Genomic DNA, 16,463 nt, shown 5'->3' on the forward strand with positions numbered 1-16,463 from the left:
AGGGATATAGAGTGGCTAAATTGATATCAGATGAAAACTTCAGCCTTTTAGTAAAACTCTTTAGTTTGAAGAGGTGCAACTTTAACATAATCCTTTATTATGTTCTTCCACCATAGGCCTACATACTTCTGTTCATATAATCACACTAGAATAGAGTAGAGCAGAGTAGAGTAGAGTAGAGAAGAATAGAATAGAATAGAATAGAATAGAATAGAATAGAATAGAATAGAATAGAATAGAATAGAATAGAATGGAATGGAATAGAATTGAATTCTTTATTGGCCAAGCGTGATTGCACACACAAAGAATTCATCTTTGGTGCATATGCTCTCAGTGTATGTAAAAAAGATACATTTGTCAAGAATTATAAGCTATAACACTTAAAGATAGTCATAGGGTACAAATAAGCAATCAAATCATACTAGGAAACAATCAATATAAATCGTAAGGATACAAGCAACAAAGTTACAGTCATACAGTCATAAGTGGGAGGAGATGGATGTTAGGGACAAGGAGAAGATTAATAGTAATGCAGACTTAGTGAATAGTTTGACAGTGTTGAGGGAATTGTTTGTGATAGCAATAGAACTTAGAGTTATATACCGCTTCACAGTGCTTTACAGTGCTCTGCTCACCATAAGTGGTTTACAAAGTCAGACTATTGCCCCCAACAACCTGGGTCCTCATTTTACCCACCTTGGAAGAATGGAAAGCTGAGTCAACCTTGAGCCTGGCGAGATTCAAGCTGCCAAATTGCAATCAGCCAGCAGTCAGCAGAAGTAGCCTGCAATACTGCACTCTAACCACTGCACCACCTCAGCTCGTAAACTAGTCATCTGTTAATGGTCCAGCTATATAGATCTAAACATTGAATGAAGGTGTGTTCCATCTTCTTATATTGTGAAGCAGTAAGAAATTTAAATCTCTTAAAAGGGAAAACATATGCAAACCACTTCATCATATATTAATTTCTCCCTCCGCTGCAGCTTCATTCTCTCCTGAACTATTGTCTCTTCTAAAAAAAAGAGGTTTTTTTTTCAAAGGTACAATAAGAGCAAAGAAAAGATCATGAACTGGCTGCCTCTAATTTTCATTCTCCCAATTTTGAAAGGTATTCTATTGCTGGTGTCTTCTTCTGGTTTTATAGCACAGCTCATTCTCAATGATGATCTGAAGAGATCAGAAAAACAGTCTTGATCTTTATTTACAATAGTTTTTTCCCCCTTATATAATAATTCATTTCCATCACTCGATGACCATTTCTCTTTCTTTCAGGGGCCCTTTCTCAGATTATTCTCACCCAGTCAAGTCCAGTAATCAAGAATCAAGGAGAATCACTCCAACTCAAATGCTCCATAACTGGGTTTGATATTTACAATCATTATATGCAATGGTTGATGAAGAAGCCTGGATACCCACTGAAGTGGCTGGTACATCATCGTATCCCGAAGTACAGTGTTTATTCTCCCACAATTCAAGGAAGGTTTACAGCCTCCAAGGACAGTTCCAACTTCTACCTCCAAATGAATGATTTGAAAGTGGAGGACACAGCTATATATAATTGTACTAGTACAATAACTGACACAATGATGGAAAAGAATCATGACAAGGGGAAAAAAATACCCTTCTTTGGTCTGGAGCCCTCATGTTTCATGACAATGCAACAGCTGCCACAATTTTTTATTATTAGAAAGTACTTTTACTAAAAAAAAAATAGAAATAGGGATCTATGTCTCCACGATGAAGTTCCGTTTCATGCATGAAAAACCACGGTATGAGTTACCATCTGTTTCCATCGCCATCTGTCTGTCTCACAAATCACACACAGTTGTCTATAGCACTGTTTGGCAGTCTTCTAAAATTTAAGATGTCTGGACATTTTCATGAAGTTGTTGATAAAAAATAGGATCTCAAATATGATCGCCAATGTCCGATGATGGATATGGAAGAAGAGGAAGAAGAAGAAGAGGAAGAAGAAGAAGGAGAAGAAGAAGAGGAGGAGGAGGAGGGGGAGGGGGAGGAAGGAGGAGAAGGGGGAAGAGGAAGAAGAGGAGGAAGAGGAGGAGTTGGAGGAGGAGGAGGAGGAGAAGAAGAAGAAGAGGTGGAGGAGGAGGAAGAGGAAGAGGAGGAGGAGGAAGAAGAGGAGGAGGAGGAGGAAGAAGAGGAGTTGGAGTTGGAGGAGGAGGAAGAGGAGGAGGAGGAGGAGGAGGAGGAGGAGGAGGAGGAAGAGGAGGAGGAGGATTTCAACTCCCAGAATTATCTAGCCAACATAAATTTCCCTGAGTATCCTCTCAGTCTTGAGGATTGGGACATAGTTAAGAAGCGTGAGTTCTGTGCTATTGCTGAATTTACTCCTAGTTGCCATTCTTTCTGGTTTGCTTTGCAAATTTTTATGGGTTTATTTATTTTTTACTTGCATTCCATGGATATTTCTTTTTAATAGGTAAACCAGCCAGAGCTATTTAGTGAAATAATAAACAAATAATAAACAGGTAACTTTTATTGAATTACCAAATTGATCTAGGTTCCATAATTTTACTTCATCTTTTTCATTCAACATAATTGAATTGCCCCTAAACCGAGGTCAGTTCACAAACCCTGCAATCTTGCAAATTTTAGATCCTCTAAAAAGACTCACAAACTTTAAAGGGAAGAAATCCTTTGAGGGACACGTAGATTCTAGCAATTGTATTTGCATAGTTTTCTTTGAAACTCTAGCAAAGTGGTTTACCACTGCTGTCCTTTCGATTGTGTTTTGATTAAGCAACTTGGCCATATTCATATTGTCAGATGGTTCTCCATCCAAGTGCTGTCTGTAAATATTATTTCTGACATTTCTGGTGGACTCACATCTACTTACCACCAGGGGTGGGCTGCTACGGATGAACCCATAGCTAACATTCTGGACAGTTTATACCCCTGGCTGGCCCCGCCCACCCCATGCTGTCCCTCCTGCCCCACCCCTCCCCTCCCAGGACTCTCCATGCAGCCTGTTTTGATTCAAGTTAATGCAGGACACATGCGGAGGCTCAGGGAGGGGAAAAATGGGTCTCCCAGAAGACCTCTGGAGTCCAGGGGAGGCAGCTTTTGCACTCCCAGAGGCTGGAGGAAAGCCTCTGAAGCTGAAAATGCCCCACCCCCACCATGGCCACGCCCTCCCAACAACCAGGCAAAGAATCCGTTGCTGAAATTTTTGAAGGCCACCCCTGCATACCACATATATTTGCAGATAAGTTGAGAATTTTAGCTTACAAAAATCCCCCCATCAAATTAGGTTCAGTTTATCTGCAGATGGCATTATCCATAGGCATATACAGTAATACTTTTAAGAATTCATATGTCACATATATACTTATGGATAAGCCCATCAGACGATAAGACAACCCACAAAACTTTAACCAAAATACCATAAAAAGTGCAATATTGTGAATATTGAAACTTGCAAAAACTAGTTTTTTTTAAAAATTCATGCCTGAAACATTTTTGATGGTATTTTAGTTTTAAGACTCACAAAGGTTGGTCTTATCAAGAATTTGACTTATCATGGGTACGTATAGTACGAAAAAGTCATTACACTGCTTTGTTGATAAGAGGAGATAAGAGTTTCCATATTTTAAATTAAATAATAGGTCTTCTACACTATTGTAGAACTGTAAGTCTGGTATCAGTAGGTATGACAATAAAAAGCTAAGAGCAAGCATTGCACAAATTACACAGGGCCATCAAACGCTTAGTAAATGGTAGAACAAAAACATGATAGGTTTAAACTCCATAGGTGTAAATTTGCAATTCATATTAGCAGTGACAATTAGCTGTTGAACTTGGCTTCCTGTTGTAATAGCAGTAGCAATAGCACTTGGACTTATATATTGTTTCACAAGTACTATTCAGCCCTCTCTAAGCAGTTTTTCAGCATATTGCCAACAACAATTTGGGTCCCCATTTTACCGACTTCAAAAGGATGGAATGCTGAGTCAACCTTAACCCGGTGAGAATCGAACTGCTGACAGTTGACAGAATTAGCAATAGCAATAGCACTTAGACTTATATACCGCTTCATGGTGTTTCTGCGGCCCTCTCTAAACAGTTTACAGAGTTAGCATATTGCCCCCAATAATCCGGGTCCTCATTTTACCCATCTCAGAAGGATGGAAGGCTGAGTCAATATTGAGCCTGTGAGATTTGAACTGCCGAACTGCAGCTAGCAGGCACCTGAAGTAGCTTGCAGTACTGCACTTTAACCACTGCGCCACCTCAGCTCTATTTTGTAATACTACATTCTAACCACTGCCTTACCCCAGTTCTTAATTAAGATTCTTATCTAGCAAATGCCATTTTCTATTGGATATTACTGTGGCTGGTGAAGAATCTCTAAGAGAGATGGTCCATTTTGAAATCGCCACTAATTTTAGATGTCACCAACGGCATTCAGAGATGAGGTATGGAAACTTGGTTCTCAACAGCAGGTTTCAATACACAATGAAAGTACTGGGCATTAGAGTACTATGTGCTTAAGTAATGGGCACTTTGAGTATTATGCAAATTATTTTATATCGTGTCTTCTTTAAAGGGGAAGAATCATAGTGACCATTATGTTCCTTTTAGCTGGTGATCAGATTTTCTGCTCATTTCAGTTAGTCCATATTAACATTATGGGGTGGACTATCTTGGCATGTTTCATATTGTCATTCCCGACGTGTAAGGAAAGAAATACCGATCTCTTCTTTCTTCCTATAATATTCCAACTTTTCACTCTGTTACTTTGCTGTACTATCATCTTCTCCTTCTAATCTTCTAATTTGCATTGTTGTGTCGCAGGCAGTTCATCCAGTCGTACCGTTACAGCATCTGGTGGTGACATTAAGAGGCCTGGGGAGACCATAAAACTGACTTGTACAGTGTCTGGATTTTCTGTAGCAGAGGCATACATGGACTGGATCCGTCAACGTCCAGGCGAGGGACTGCAATGGGTCGGACGTGTTGCAAAGGGGGGAAGCGTCTTTTATAATAGCATTTTCCAAAGTCAATTAAGTGTCAGCAAAGACGACTCCAAAAACCAGTTTTTCCTCCAACTCAATAGTCTAAAACCAGAAGACACCGCCTTGTATTCCTTCACAGAAGACACACAGTGACGAAGCCCTTCTAAAAATCGTCCTTCCTGAAATACATCTATCCATCTTGGTGACAATTTTGCATGTCACAGCTGCTAAACTGCACAGCTGCTAACTTTTTTTCAATCAGTTGGGTTACACAATCACTGGTATATATATGAAAACAAGGACAAATAGGCTGAAAAACAGCTTCTATCCCAGAGCAGTAACTCTACTGAGCTCCACTGTATAGTGTAACATAAATGCAGTATCAGGGGTTTCCAAAATCAATTGTGTAGAATGTGCAGGAAGGGTGTTTTTGTTTTATTTTTATAGTTATAACCCTAACCCTCCCTGGATAATAAGCCCAATCGGGCTTTTGAGCACATGTGCTAAAATAATCCTTCCCCCCCAAAATAATCCCTCCCCAAAAATATTGCAACACAGCAGCAGCCATGAGGTGACCACGCTCGCCATCTCCTGCACCTCAAAAATAATAAGACCTCCCAGAAAATAAGGGCAAGCGCTTATTTGGGGGTTAAAAGAAAATAAGACCCTGTCTTATTTTCGGGAAAACATAGTATCATGTACACTGAAGATGGCATTTAATTTTGTTGTATAAGGTGCAGTGACAATAACGTAATCTAAAGTATATAACATCATTCTTTTTTCATACTGTAACATGACATGGAAACAGGAAGTAAATATATTTACACACACACACACACACACACACAGAGAGAGAGAGAGAGAGAGAGACAGACAGACAGACAGACAGACAGACAGACACAGAGAGACACGTCCTCAGTCCTAGAACTGAAAGATGAGTTATCAACAAAGGAGGCAAGGAGAGAAGAAGGAATAATTCCAGGCTGCTCGATTAAATAGCAGGGAGCTGTTGCATTCCCGAGACATCTTAAGGAGTTCTTCAAAATTCCTTTTAAAGCGTGAAGAATCAAAGCCCACCAGGATGGGAGAACAGGATATGTTGTGTATTCTATCTGTTAGCAATGGAATTTATCACTTCATAGTGCTTTACAGCCCTCTCTAAGTGGTTTACGGAGTCAGCCTACTGTCCCCAACAGTTGTGGTCCTCACTTTACCGATCTCATATGGATGGAAGGCTGAGTCAACCTTGAACCTGGTGAGATTTGAACTGCCAAATTGCAGGCAGCCGGCAGTCAGCAGAAGTAGCCTGCAGTACTGTACTCTAACCAATGCGCCACCACAGCTCTTAAGTAGGTATATCTGGTGGAATCATGAAAAAAGGCCTTCTTGGTGTTGGCCACTTCTCTATGGAATATCATTACACACAAGGAATGATTAACCCCCATCCTATTGCATTTCTGAAAGAGTCTGAAGACTTGATTTTTTTTCAGAGCAGACCTGGGTAACAGTAATGGGGATGTAACTCACTACGTGATTCATTTGTATTGATGCTGCCATGGAGGGTGGGATGCAATTTTGTTCCAACAATTTGGGGCCAGATTTTTAAACATTTTGGATAGCCGTGCTGGAGGGAGATGCCATCTGTAGAACATCTTATAAAGGTTTTCTTTATATGCCGTAGCCATTGTTAGTTTCTGAATAAGTATCCAAAGTTTTTCCCACTTAGCCAATTCCATATTGTAACTGAATTTTTTTGCCCAGGCGACCATCGTTTCTTTGACATGCTCCTCCTCTAGCTTGTATTGTGAAGCTTATTTTTGAGTTAGGTCTTATTTTTGGAGAAACAGGGTATTCAGCAACAAACGGTATTTTCCAGCCATCCAAGGAAGATTCTCTGCCTTCAAAAGTAGCTCTGAATTCTATCTGCAAATGAACAATCTGAAGCAAGAAGACACAGGTATCTGTTCTGACCCCCCTCGATCCACACCAACACACACTCGGAGCCAGAGATAAGTTACGGCATTTAATTAACAGACAGACAGGTCATTGGCAGCAAACTGGCACAGACAAGGTTGGGCTGCAATAAACACAGATAAGGCTTGGCAGCAATCCAGCCTGCCAAGCTCACAGTAATGTCCTCTGACATTCAATCCTGTGTTGACTTCTGCAAATAGGGGAATGTGCACAAGGAGTCTTTTTATAGTCCGGAGAGGAGCCTAATGACCACCAGCTGAGTGCAATTACCTCCTGTAACTGCGGAACTGTTCCTGACACCTATTAGCTCTTTGATAGCGTGCATCCAGGAACAACTTACTACTGGTGTCTGGCTCACTCTCCCTTGACTCTTCCCCACTGGTTCAAGGCTCAGGTGCCTCCTGGTGGCCAACCAGACTCTCTGCACCCTGCTCGGAGTCGGAACCCTGTCCAGGGTCCTCCACATCCTCCAGAGCCGACTCAGAGGGCCCCTCGCTGTCAGAGTCTGGTGGCCGCTCCAACGGCTCCTGCTGGGCCACAAGAGGTATCTATTACTCTTCTAGAGATACACAGTGATGAAAGTCTGACCGTAATTCATGTAAAAACTCTTTCCTTCTCTAAACCATTGTTGGATGTTTCTGGAGGTGGAGCTCGTGTTCCACCATGCTTTTATTCAGAAAAATGTTCAGAATTCAAAAATAGCAGAAACCGCAAAGAGACAAAAAAAAAATAGAGAAGGAAACATGGGTTTACCACATGAAGCAACTGTCTAGAAAGTGTGTCCTCAGAACTGAAAGACATTGATTGATTCATTCAATGTGTTTACATGTTTGATACATTACTCCTTCTTTGGCATTATCTTTTCGAGAATAGAATAAAGGGATTCCTAAAAAAGGATTAGTACAGTTTCTGATGTAGAAAAATGGTTGCAATTCATTACATACTTGCAGGAATAGAATAGAGTAGAGTAGAGTAGAATAAAATAGAATTCAACAATGTTGGAAAGGACTTTGGAGGTCTTCTAGTCCAACACCCTGCTTAGGCAAGAAACTCTACACCACTTCAGACAAATGGATATCCAATCTTTTCTTTAAAACATCCAGTGTTGGAGCATTCACTACTTCTGGAGGCAAGTTGTTCCCCTGATTAATTGTCCTAACTATCAGGAAGTTTCTCCTTAGTTCTGAGTTGCTTCTCTCCTTGATTAGTTTCCACTCATTGCTTCTTGTCCTACCCTCAGATATTTTGGAGAACAGCTTGACTCCCTCTTCTTTGTGGCAGCCCCTGAGATATTAGAACACTGTTATGATGTCTCCCCCAGTCCTTCATTTAATTAAACTAGACATAACCAGTTCCTGCAACTGTTCTTCATATGTTTTAGCCTCCAGTCCCTTAATCATCTTTGTTGCTCTTCTCTGCAGTCTTTCTAGAGTCTCAACATCTTTTTTACATCATGTTGACCAAAACGGGATGCAGTATTCAGTTTTCGGTAGTCAGGTGAGAAAGTATATATGTATTCCAAGTTGACCGGCCTTTGAAATATAATATAAAGATATATGTCAGAGTGCATACAGCTTTACTATGTGAGATAACCCAGGAGCAATAACAACAAACAAAGATATGAAATAAATAGTGGTTTTATCTACAAAAGAATATATATTATACATACACATACTATAGGCAGAAGTCAAACAATCAGCAAATTATAGCAGGGAAGAACACACACACACAGAGAGAGAGAGAGAGAGAGGGAGGGAGGGAGGGAGGGAGGGAGAGAGAGAGAGAGAGAGAGAGAGAGAGAGAGAGAGAGAGAGAAAGATGCCCTAACAGGGCCTCTTCTTATTACACAATCTCTTAAAGGGATAGAAGCCAAAAACCTTGCTGACATTGCTGATTCATTCTCATCATTACATCAGTGTATCATTGCATCATCGTAGCAGCTGGTCAACTCTTAAATCACTACCCTGACAATACAAAAGATATTTGACATTGGAAAGACTGTTCAAAATAGAGTTGTCCTGCACATAAGTGGCGCTTAGACAACAGGTGACAAACTTGCTAAATAAAGCGACTTGAAAGTATTGCATTTAACTGCTGCATTCAGATGAATCATTGTCTCTTCTGAATGTTGATCTGAGATTTGCACATTTGCCTATATGGACACATGGGCATCTTTCACACAGCATATTCAACTCTAATAGTCTTAAGCATGCTTTCTTAAATCCTCGTGACTCAACAAATGCGCGCCCGACAACAGCATGCCAACAAAACTGTGGCAATAAAACAGCGATGTCAACAGTGTGCTGATGAATGAGCACAGAAGCGCGCCGACAAAAGAGCACTGACAGAAGTGCCATTATGGTTAAGGTAAGGGTAAGGGTTAGGGTTAGGGTTAGGGTTAGGGTTAGGGTGAGGGTGAGGGTAAGGGTTAGGGTTAGGGTTAGGGTTAGGGTTAGGGTTAGGGTCAGGGTCAGGGTCAGGGTCAGGGTCAGGGTCAGGGTTAGGTTCAGGGTTAGGGTTAGGGTTAGGGTTACATTTAGGGTTACCTTTAGGGTTAGGTTTAGAGTTAGGGTTAGGGTTAGGTTCAGGGTTAGGGTTAGGGTTAGGGTTATATTTAGGGTTACCTTTAGGGTTAGGTTTAGAGTGCGCTTCTGTAAGCACTCTTTTGTCGGCACACTTCTGTGCTCATTCATCAGCGCGATTTCAAAATCACGCTTTTCTCCCCGCAGTTTTGTCAGTGCGCTTTTGTCGAACGTGCATTTGTTGCTGAACCTTAAATCCTTCATCACTGATTCAAATGAGGAAGAAGCTTTTTGGATGAGAAGCAAAACATCTTCAACCCCCCCCCCCCCAAATCCATTTGCTTCTTGAAAAAGCATCTTTGGGACAATATGAGTTGAAATTTCAATAAAAATTGTTAGTTCAAAAAGGTGCCACCAGATTCTTTACCATTTTCTTCTAGTCTAACATGGTTTTATTCATACAATCACACCAGAAAGCGATAAACCTGTCATCCATCAATGGTACACCAGTATACTTTTTGAGATCTAATGGTTAAACAAAGGAATCTTCCATCTTCCTATATTGGGGGCAGTAAGAACTTCAACCTCTTAAAAGGGAAACATATGCAAACCACTTCATCATATATTTTATGATGCATTATTTGTGATAGCAATAGCACTTAGACTTATATACCGCTTCACATTGCTTTACAGCTCACTATAAGCGGTTTACAGAGTCAGTCTATTGCCCCCAACTATCTGGGTTCTCATTTTACCCACCTCGGAAGGATGGAAGGCTGAGTCAACCTTGAGCTTGGTGAGATTCAAACTGCCAAATTGCAGTCAGTCGGCAGTCAGCAGAAGTAGCCTGCAGTACTGCACTGTAGCCACCGCGGCTCATAAATCATCCATCCATTAATGGTACAGCCATATAGATCTAAACTTTGAACGAAGGAGTATCCCATCTTCTTTTATTTTGAGCAGTAAGAATTTAAACCTCTTAAAAGGGAAAACATATGCAAACCACTTCATCATATATTAATTTCTCCCTCTGCTGCAGCTTCATTCCTCCCTGACCTATTGTCTCTTCTTAAAAAAAAAGTTTGTTTGTTTTTTGCAAAGGTATAATAAGAGTGAAGAAAAGATACTATGAACTCGCTGCCTCTAATTTTCATTCTCCCAATTTTGAAAGGTATTCTATTGCTGGTGTCTTCTTCTGGTTTTATAGCACAGCTCATTCTCAAAGATGATCTGAAGAGATCAGAAAAAGACTCTTGATCTTTATTTACAATAGGTTTTTTTTCCCTTATAAAATAATTCATTTCCATCCCTCGATGACCATTTCTCTTTCTTTCAGGGGCCCTTTCTCAGATTACTCTCACCCAGTCAAGTCCAGTAATCAAGAATCAAGGAGAATCACTCCAACTCAAATGCTCCATAACTGGGTTTGATATTTACAATCATTATATGGATTGGTTGATGAAGAAGCCTGGATACCCACTGAAGTGGCTGGTACATCATCGTATCCCAAAGTACAGTGTTTATTCTCCTACAATACAAGGAAGGTTTACAGCCACCAAAGACAGTTCCAACTTCTATCTCCAAATGAATGACTTGAAATTGGAGGATACAGCTGTGTATTATTGTACTAGTGCAATAACTGACACAGTGATGGAAAAGAATCACAAGAAGTGGAAAAATACCCTTCTTGGTCTGCAGCCCTCATGTTTCATGACATGCACAAAACAGTCAGGGTTAATTATGATTAGAAAGCATATTTACTAAATACATTTTAAAAAGGTGTTTATCATCAAATGCTTAGCAAATGCTGAAGCAAAAACCTGATAGGTTTAAATTCCATAGGTGCAAATTTGCAACTCATTTTGGCAGATTAGCTGTTGCATTTAGCTTCCAACTGGTTGTAATAGCAGTAGAAATTGCACTTGGACTTCTATACTGTTTCACAGGGTTTTACAATCCTCTCTAAGCAGTTTTTACAGAGTCAGCATATCCAACAATTTGGGTCCTTGTTTTACCAACTTTGGAAGGATGGAAGGCTGAGTCCACCTTAAGCCGGTGAGAATCAAACTGTTGGCAGTCATCAGTATGAGCCTGCAATATCACATTCTAAGCACTGCACCACCATTGGTCTTAATCAAGATTCTTATCTAGCAAATGCTGTATTTCACTGGATATTCCTGTGGCTGATGAAGAATCTCTGGGAGAGAGACGGTCCATATCAAATCTCCATTAACTGTAGATGTTACCAACGCAGTTGAAAGATGAGATATGGAATCTTGGTTCTCAGCAGCAGGCATCTGATGTTTTGTGTATCAGGGTTCAGGATGCTCTCATAAAAGCAGGAGCCTCAAGCCAGTTTTCAAGACAAATCCAGTTGTTTATTAGGAGCGCCATGTTAGCACAGATCTAATGAAGCCAGCTCTGACCCCATTCAGGTTGCACCTTGCCTCTGACCATGTTTCCTGTTGTTGAGATGAAGAAAGATGCACAGGCAGGAAGAAGGTTAATGGGAAGGCACCCAGAACAGCTCGTGGGAGCTCCCTTTTATTGTCATATTGTCACTGTGGCAGAAACTGATTCATTGATCAAAGTACACTTTGTACTGATTGGATTAGCTAGACAAAGTCCAAGCTATGGCTGAGAAGGTTAATGGACAGAGCATGTTTTCCTGCTGCAAGCAATGTAATGTGCCTATGTGCCAAATCTCATATTTCCCACTTCTTAAGGAAGGATCAGGTTCATGATCATTGTGCTGACGTTGCATTCCTCAGCAGTGGTTTGCCAGCTACTGAGAAAAGCAACTATCCCCACAGTTTGCCCCTCCTCCAAAGATGTGTCATCAGTCACATTCCCCAATGAAGCAATTTTGCGGGTCGTAGAAATCACTCCCTCCAACCGTTACTGGTTTCTGTGAAGATGGCCTTGACTTTGGCCAGCTAGGATGCATGTTGTTTTGACTGACGTACAAATTCCTCGATGCAACTGCAAGGCTCCATCCCCCTATCCCCCTGCGTATGGCAACATGGGAGCAAGTCAGGAAAGCTTTGCGAGTTGACATTGTGGTTTCAATGCAAAATTGACATACTGGGCACTTAGAGTACTATGTACTTAAGCAATGGACACTTTGAATATTATGCAAATTATTTTATGGCATGCCTTTTTTTTAAAAGGGGAAGGATGACAGTGACCATTAGGTTCCTTTGAACTGGAGATCGGAATTTCTGCTCATCTCTCTTATTCAATATTAACATTATGGAATGGACTATCTTGTCATGTTTCATATTTTTGTTTCCTGCATGTAAGGAAAAAAAAATCTGATCTCTTATTTCCTCAATTCTATTCCAACAATTATTTCTGTTACCTTGCTGCACTATCATTTTCCCCTTCTTAATGTTCTAATTTGCATTGTTTGTGTCACAGGGAGTTCATCCAGTCGTACCATTACTGAATCAGGTGATGACGTTAAGAGACCTGGGGAGACCATAAAACTGACTTGTACAGTGTCTGGATTTTCTGTAGCAGGGACATACATGGATTGGCTCCGTCAACGCCCAGGAGAGGGACTGGAATGGGTCGGACGTGTTGACAAGTATGGAAGCGTATATTATAATAGTATTCTCCAAAGTCGATTAACTGTCAGAAGAGATACCTCCAAAAATCAGTTTTTACTCCAACTCAATGGTCTAAAACCAGAAGACACCGCCTTGTATTCCTGCACAGAAGACACACAGTGAATAAGCCCTTCTGAAATCATCCTTCCTGAAATACATCTATCCACCCTGCTCACAATTTTGCATGTCACAGCTGTTAACAAATCCTTTTTCAGTCAGTTGGGTTACACCATCACTGGTGTGTAACGTCATTCTTTTTTCACACTAGCAATAGCACCTAGACTTATATACTGCTCCACAGTGCTTTACAGCTCCCTCTAAGTGGTCTATAGGGTCGGCATATTGCCCCCAACAATCTGGGTCCTCATTTTACTGACCTGGGAAGGATGGAAGGCTGAGTCAACCTTGAGCCGGTGGGACTTGAACTGCAAAACTGCTGGCAATCAGCAGTCAGCAGAAATATCCTACAGTACTGTAAGGTGCCAGGCTGAACCAAAGTAGGCCTCAAGTCTAAACCAAACTAGGGTTTCATGATATTAAGCTTTAACTGTTCATATAGAAATTGCAAGGTTTGCTTTTAGGACATAGTGCGGTTAGACATGAGTTAGAAGGAAGTCTGCACATGAAATATGCTGAAGTTAAGCATCTATTTTAGCCCATCTGCTTGCCTGGCTGTTAATTTATTTGGTAGACATATATTGTTAGTTCCTCAAAATACGAGCTATGCATGTCTGTTAGCTGACCTATGTATTATGACATCCTGTAGACATAATATTGCTGTAACTCAAGGACAGATCTTGAGGGGTGTTTCCAAAACTAACAGATAGCTTGGGCTGGAAGCGATAAACTATATAAGGAAGTTCCTGAATTTCACTAGGTGTTCAGGCCATTTATTCTTTGCTTTGAACCTGCGCAAACAAACTTTTCCTTCTCTAAATAGCTGGCTTTTGTGTCTCATCATTTCCTACAACAACTGTACTCTAACCACAGCGCCACCATGGCTCTGCAACAATCATCAGTGTTATGGATACATGAAGTGCAATTATAACTGAGTAACAATGTCAGAAGGGAGCTTGGAGGTTTTCTAGTCCAAATCCCTACTCATATTTCAGGTTGAACTAGAAGACCTCCAAGGTCCCTTCCAACTCTATTCTGATCAATTGACTTCTAAAATGGTTTGCCACAATTTTTTGCTGTAAGAAAAGGTATTCCAGTATTTAAATACATGTTAGAATGCATATATGAATGCCAAGTTGGAAGGACTTTGAGATACAAATTAAAAGTATGAAATGGTTTTGGAGAATGAAAAAAGAGCCTTCAAACAGGGCTTGCTCAGAAAATTTCAAAGTATTGCATGTAATTGTTTTATATCAGGACACATCTTTGTCTCTTCTCAATGTTGCTCTGTGATTTACACAGTTTTCATATATGAAAACTCTCAGGGTTCCAACAGATGCCCTAATTAAATCATGAGCCTCAAGCCAATCTTCAAAAGAAATCTGGTTATTTATTAGGAGCTTCATTTTGGCACGGACCAAGTGAAGTCAACTCTGACCTCACTTAATTTGTGCCTTGACTCTGACCCTGTTTCCCCCTCCCCCCCAAGATGTGTCATCAGTCACATTCCCCAACGAAGCAATTTTGTGGGTTGTAATAGTCCCTCCCTCCAGCCATTGTGGGTCTGCATGGTGATGACCTTGATGTTGTTGGAATGTGCTTTGTTTTGACTGAAGTGCAAGTTTCTCAAGCTGCAAGGCTCAATTCCCCATCCCCCTGCCTATGGCAACTCAAGAGCAGGTCAGGAGTTGACATAGTGAATGGGACCTAGGTATTTTTTAAAGGTTTTGTAAGATACTTTGACAGGGACATAATGGCTACACAGGTAAAGGCTGAATAATAAACTTGGTAGTGGGAAAATATGCTACTAGATCCTTTATCATTTGCTCCCATCATAGACTCACATAGCTCTTGTCAGCATTCCAAGTATCATACAGAATTAAATCAGAGTCCAAGGCAAAACTATCCTTTTTGTTCCAATTTAATAAGACAGACATCTTAGGCACATCTTTGTTAATCCCAAAACTGGAAATGACATCAGAATTCCACCCAGTTAAAAGTTTATGATCTTGTCCCCACACCCACAATCCATCACATGGTCCAATCTTCTTCTTCCATGCTGGCATCTCCACCCAGCTGCTTCCGGTCAGGTGTGAAAGTGCGGAGACAAAAGACGACCTTGGCTTCTACTAAAGAATAAAAATAATACATTCCACAATCCTACTCCTTCTATTCCCCCCTCCCATCGACTATACTAAAGAAACAGCATAATAAAATAAGAGAAAGTGTGGCAGGCCAAAATTCTAAAAGGAATATAATTGCAGGCCTGACAGTTCTATTGTTACAATCACACCAGATGGTGATAAGCCTGTCAAACAATGATGGTACAGTCATATAGTAACCTTGTTAAATTCTCAATAGTGTTCCAAAAGCACTTTTTCAAGAAGCAACTGGACTTTCTGATTTTTCTTTGAAGATGTTTTGCTTCTCATCCAAGAAGCTTCTTCAGCTCTGTACTGGATTGCTATATGTCTATGGAGATTCTCAGTCATCCAGGTCATGGTTGTCTCAAAGGTGCTTCTTTGAGGGGCAACTTTCTGGTTTTTCTTTGAAGATATTTCATTCCTCATCTCGAGTGTTGTTTTTTTTCCTACTAGGTATTCTATATACTCTGTTCTGACCCCCTCCTCCGTCCAGTAACGAATGCCGAGACAAGCTTAACTGGAATTCTACAGCACTTTATTATCAGGAAACCAAAACCTTGGTGGCTGAAAGCCAAGCACAACAAACAGATAAGAACCTTGGCAGCAATTCAGACTTCAACAGAGGCAGACAACAGCTTCTCCCGCGTTAAGAATGAAGTTGAATCCTGCAAACCAGACTCTTCCCAGAGTCCCTCCTTTAATACAACCTTGAGAGGAGCCTAATTACAACCAGCTGGGTCCAATTATCTTTTGTAACTGCCTAGTTGTTTTCTCCGTCGATCTGTCCAGTGTTGCCGGGCATTCAGGACCACCTCCCTTGTCTCCTCATCACTAGTCCAAGGCCTGACGTCAGGAGCAGACTCCCTTCGGCTCTCACCACTGCTCCATGCCTCAGGTGCCTCCTGGTGGCCAACCAGCCTCTCTGCGCCCTGATTGGAGTCAGAACCCTGTCCAGGGTCCTCCCCCTCTTCCAGAACCCACTCATAATGCCCCTTGCTGTCGGAGTCTGTTTGCTGCTCCAACAGCTCCTGCTGGACCATAACACTCTGATATGTATGTGTACGTACATACATACATACATACATACATTCATACATACATACATACATACATTTT

This window comes from Thamnophis elegans, chromosome Z, assembly GCF_009769535.1.
Source record: "Thamnophis elegans isolate rThaEle1 chromosome Z, rThaEle1.pri, whole genome shotgun sequence".
In the NCBI taxonomy this organism is placed as follows: Eukaryota; Metazoa; Chordata; class Lepidosauria; order Squamata; family Colubridae; genus Thamnophis; species Thamnophis elegans.